This window comes from Lactuca sativa, chromosome 2 (assembly GCF_002870075.4).
Source record: "Lactuca sativa cultivar Salinas chromosome 2, Lsat_Salinas_v11, whole genome shotgun sequence".
NCBI classification, from domain to species: domain Eukaryota; kingdom Viridiplantae; phylum Streptophyta; class Magnoliopsida; order Asterales; family Asteraceae; genus Lactuca; species Lactuca sativa.
Window position 1 is genome coordinate 19,067,705 of NC_056624.2, and position 6,000 is coordinate 19,073,704.

A 6,000-nucleotide genomic window follows, 5' to 3' on the forward strand; every position below is an offset into this window, starting at 1 on the left:
ATTCAATCTGAATTCCATGACATCATTTTCTCATTTGCTTGGTTCATCCACAAAAATTCTGATGCTTATTCCAGAATATTACGATTAGTGGGCAGATCATATGCAAGATTACTTGAACAGATTGGATGAAGAATTATGGAAGTGCATTTCAGGAGAAATCAATCAACCTACAACAGTTCAGCCAATTGGTGTGTCTTCAAGCAGTTCGGAAGTTAACAATCAATCCAATCGTTTAAAACAACTGGAGAAGAAATGCATGAGGGAATTAAGAGGTGCCTTGCCTCCTATTGTGTACAATTATGTCAGAACATGTACAACAGCTAAAGAAATCTGGAACAATCTCAAAGAAAAATTTCAAGGAAGTGAAAAAACGAAGATCACATCTGTGAAACAATGCTTGGTGGAACTCAAAGATTTCAAACAGAAAGAATCTGAATCCATTGAAGTATACTATGATCGGTTCAACGTGTTAATCTATCGTTGTAATTGTTATGGTATTACAAGGTCATCAATGGAGTATAACTTGATATTTGTAATGGGACTTCGAAAGGAGTGGAGGAGTGTGAGTATGATGGTGAAAAACCAACAGAGTTTTGATACTTCGACTTTAAATGACTTGTACAATCAATTGAAATCTCATGACAATGAGGTTAATGAAATAGCTGAGGAAGCGATAGCAAGTCTTGGTGGACCATTGGTACTCGTTTCGAAGGTTTCAGAAAGAGAGAATGAAAAATCGAAGTCTGATGAAGAAGAAGGTTTTCTGATGAATTCTGATGATGAGGCTGTTGCATTTTACTCAAACAATCGAGTAAAGAAATTTTTTAAGAAACCTTTTAATCCAAAGAACAAGTCATCAGATTCGAAGGGTAGTTTTGAGAACAAAAATAGAGTGGATGAAAAGAAGAAAGAAGTGAAGAAGGATTCGAAGAGTGAAATGGAGCAAATGAAGAAGATATTGAAAGGTGATACAGGGATTAATTGCCATTATTGCTATGGTGCAAATCACTTGGCAGTAGATTGCTTGTTGAGAAAGAAGGATGAAAAGAAAAATAAAACAAAGGATGAAGCGAGACAACTTCAATTCTCAATGCTCTTGGCCTTTTCCTTTCAAGATTGACTTTCCGACTGAGAGCATCAGCAACAACATTAGCTTTACCGGGATGGTAAAGTATCTCGCAGTCGCAGTCTTTAAGTAATTCTAGCCAGCGTCGTTGCCTCATATTCAATTCTTTCTGATTAAAGAGATATTGGAGACTCTTATGATCAGTGAAAAGTTTGCACTTCGTGCCATAGAGGTAATGCCTCCATATTTTCAGAGCGAAAACTACCGCTGCCAACTCCAAATCATGAGTCGGGTAATTCTTTTCATGCTCGTTCAGCTGTCGAGACACATATGCTATCACCTTTTCTCTTTGGGTCAAAACACAACCCAATCCAACCCCAGACGCATCGCTATAAACAGCGAAGTCTTCAACTCCATCGGGTAAAGAAAGTATCGGTGCCTCGCATAGCCTCTTCTTTAGCTTCTCGAATGCTTCTTTATGCTTATCACTCCAAGCATAAGTAGCTCCTTTGTGGGTCAAAGCTGTTAATGGAGTAGCAATCGAAGAAAAGCCATGGATAAACCTTCGGTAATATCCGGCTAATCCTAAAAAGCTTCGAATCTCCGTGGGACTTTTCGGTTGTTTCCACTTCATCACAGCTTCAATCTTTGCTGGATCAACCATTATCCCTTCTTGGTTGACCACGTGACCCAAGAATTGGACTTCACGAATCCTAAAATTACATTTGGAGAACTTTGCATACAACTTCTACTGCTTCAAAACTTCTAACACTTCTCGCAAGTGTCTGCCATGCTCCTCCTGGCTTTTCGAGTAAATCAGAATGTCGTCTATGAACACCATCATGGATTTATCAAGGAAAGGATTACAAACCCTATTCATTAAATCTATAAATGCTGCCGGAGCATTGGTTAGTCCAAACGACATAACCAAGAACTCGTAGTGTCCATATCTAGTTATGAATGCAGTCTTCTCGATATCTTGTTCTCTTACTTTTAGCTGATGATATCCTGACCTAAGATCGATCTTCGAGAAATAGCTCGAACCTTGCAATTGATCAAATAGGTCATCAATCCTCGGCAACGGATATCTATTCTTTATTATTGCCTTATTCAGCTCCCTGTAATCAATGCACATTCTCATACTTCCGTCTTTCTTCTTCACAAATAACACCGGAGCTCCCCAGGGTGATGAACTAGGTCTAATGAAACCTTTGTCCAATAACTCCTGAAGTTGCATCATTAGGTCCTTCATCTCCATCGGTGCTAATCGGTAAGGTGCTTTTGCTATTGGCGTGGTCCCTGGTAACAACTCTACTCTGAACTCCACTTGTCTATCAGGTGGTAATCCAGGAAGATCTTCAGGAAATACTTCCGGATAATCACACACCACTGGAATATTCTGCGTCACCTTCTTTTCCTTCTTAGCATCAATCACGAATACTAAATATGATGTACATCCCTTGGTCAAACACTTTCTGGCTTTCATTAGAGAAATGATTCCAGAATTTACTCGCCGTTTGTCCCCGTACACCATAAATGAATCCTTCCTAGGCGGGTTTACTTTAACTATCTTCTTCTTGCACAAAATTTCGGCATCATTGGCGCTAAGCCAATCCATTCCCAACACGATATCGAAACCATTAAGTTCGATAGGCAATAATTTCTCGTGAAACTTATTCCCATTAAGGTCGATTAAGATGTTTTTCATATGACGGCTAACAGGTACAAACTTGCCACTAGCAACTTCGACTAATAAAGCATTATCTAGTCTATCAACAGGCAAAGCTAGCTTTCTACCAAACTCATGCGAAATAAAGGAGTAGTTGGCTACAGAATCAAACAAAATTTGAGCAGGTAATTTGTTTACGAGAAAGGTACCTGAAGCGACATCAGCTTCATCTGTCGCGGCCTCGAGTGTCATCTGGAAGGCTCTCGCCTTCGGCTTTGGTGGAATGTTGGGCCTAGCTGCCTCCTTCTTCTTCGGACAGTCTTTCAAAATGTGCCCCTCTTCATTACAACTAAAACACATCCTTTTGTTGTTCGCACACTCATTGGCAAAATGTCCAACCTTTCCACACTTGTAGCAGGTTACATCCTCGCTACATTTCCCAAAGTGCTTCTTTTTACACTTATCACACCACTTCTCTTCGCCTCCTTTTCCTCCACCAAACTTTTTCGAATCAGATTTCAAAAATTTGCTTTTCTTACCGGAACCAGATGTTCCCTCAAACTTTCTCTTCTCACCAACCTCAACCTTGTCGGTGGTTCTCCCCTTAATCATGTTCTCAACAGACTTGGCAACCCAGATAGCTGCCTCTAGAGTATGTGCCTGACGTACTGGCACCTCATACTCCCATGGGAGTCCCTTCGCATACCGGTCCACCTTTGTCAGCTCGTCTGGGACGATACGCAAGTCAAACTCCATCTTATCGGTGAAGTTATTGGTGTATTCATTAACTGACATGCTGCCTTTCGTCAATGTCAGAAACTTGTTCTCTAGTTCCAACAGATTTTGGGCCGAACATAACTTACGTTTGAACTGCACCAAATATTATGCCCATGTCAATTGCAGTAGCTCATTAGGGCTCAAAGTCTTCCCTAGAGTGTTCCACCAACGAACGGCTCCACCTCGGAATTGTCGCACTGCATAGATAGTCTACAACTTGCCTCTGCAGCCACATGTCATGAAAGCTAACTCCATTTCGGAGATCCAATCCATAACTCCAATCAGATCCTCCTTTCCATTGAAGTTCGATGGTTTGCATGTTAGAAAGTCCTTGTACTTGCATCGCATTCCATCATTCCTTCCATCATGGTTGTTTTGCCTAACTATCGGTGGGTTGGCTTGACCAACAGACCCACTGAAATTTCCACCTTCTGAGTGCCCTTCATTTAATTCGGGCTCTTCCACACGAATTAACAGTTCTTCACGATTCTGTTGAAGCAATCGTCTAGTTTCATCCATCTGACGATCCAACATCGTTTGAATCATCATTTGCACACCAGCCATGGTTATTGGCTCAGGTGCTGCTGCTACGACAGGTATTTGTTCAATCATTGGTGGTTGATTCCTGTTTTCATCAGCATTTCCAACTTCACTTCTTGTTCTCACCATTTTGATCTACACACCGAATAAGGTGAAATTAGATCCTCATTCACGATAGATATTCAAATCATCCTTATCACTCCGAAACGTTTACATGCTAGTTCTAAATTCGTAGACGTACGCTTAGAATCCTACACACATAAGGTTTCCAGATCCGGTCGGCAACAGACCATAGATCCAAACAAATAATATCATATATGGCAACATATAGCATTTAGCACATAAAAGCATTTTAGGCAACTTTCCTAAAATAAACTAGTGCTCGTGTCTAAAATATAACAGACACACATCTCAAAATTCCACTTGCCATTCTATGTTTAAGTCTAGAAATCCTACAAATTCCTAGTTCGCATAAACTAATGCTCTGATACCAACTGTGACATCCCCAAAATCTTGGCCAGAAAAGACTGATTTTCATTTATGCTTTTTAAACATTTTCAGAGTAAATCCTTTTGATTTGAAAGAGTTGCGGAATTTGTTCCCAAAAACAAAACATGATAAAACAATGTTTACCAAAGCATTTCATAAAAGAAATGTATTTTCATTATATAATCAAAACTCGGGGTGTCATGTTCCGATACAGACCAATAAGCATAAACGATAACATTACAAGTCATTCAACAAATATATGCATATACAGACTTGTAAACAAAACAACTTGATGGTTCGTCCATCTTATGCCCTCGCGCCACTTCCTGTAATACAAATAAATCTGAGTGGGTCAGGCTTGGGAGCCTGGTGAGCATATAGGGTTTTCAACCCACAATAAATAATAATATTTAATTCCACCAACCAACAATAACCCAATTACCCATTCCCGTTATTCTCACTTTATGTCCCTAAAATAACTAACACAAGGGACCTAGTCTAAGAATATTTCATCGGGGCGACAACACATGCTTCGGGGGTTCCTCAGCAATATAAGTCAAATAAGGCAACCATGAGGGGGATGGAGTACAGCGAATGAACACCCAAGTTCATTAACACCTACAGGTGGCGAACCTGCTAATGTTTCCACAAGACTATCTAGAAAAGTCTGTGGTCGTCATCTAAACTCCGCTAGATGACTAAATCAAACAACAACGAGGCCTCTCATCTGTTTATTACACACCAACTATCTACCCATGTTCTACCCAACATATTAGTAGATAAAAATATACATTTTTATACATAGTTTAAAAACCTATACAGCATGCTTTAATCAATATATATTCCACATAACAGATGAGGCACACACACACATAACACGTATTTCATAGAGAATAATCATATCTATGAGATAGAAGAAAGTGAATACACATTCACACATATAAACAACAATATACTTAATACGCTCAAACCATACTTGTATTATTATCGTGTTTCTGAAAGGTAGTATACACTCACTTGATTAGAAGATGATCGGACAGCACTACGACTTGCAGAAGTAGTAATTCTCAGCAGATCTGGAAGATCTCTACAAAAATCGAACTTCTCGCGGGTAGAGCATCGGCTCGGGAACCGCACTTCTCGGGATCTTCGGGATCTCGGGACTTGCTTCGGGACTCGGGAATATTACCGGGGCTTGGGGTACTTCTGGCACGCAAATCGATGCAAAACGGGAGAGAGAAGAGAGAAAATAGCAACCCTAAACGACTGGCCCTTCAAATCTATTTATAGGGCAAATTTGGCCCTTGCCACGTCGTGGCAACCTTTTTCCACGTCGTGGGCTTGTTCGTCATTGCATGCGTCATCCCAAGTTGCATCTGGGGGCCTCCCGGAGGTGACAGGAGATTTGCCACGTCGTGGCAATGCTTGCCACGTCGTGGTCTCTGACAGTTTTGGGGTT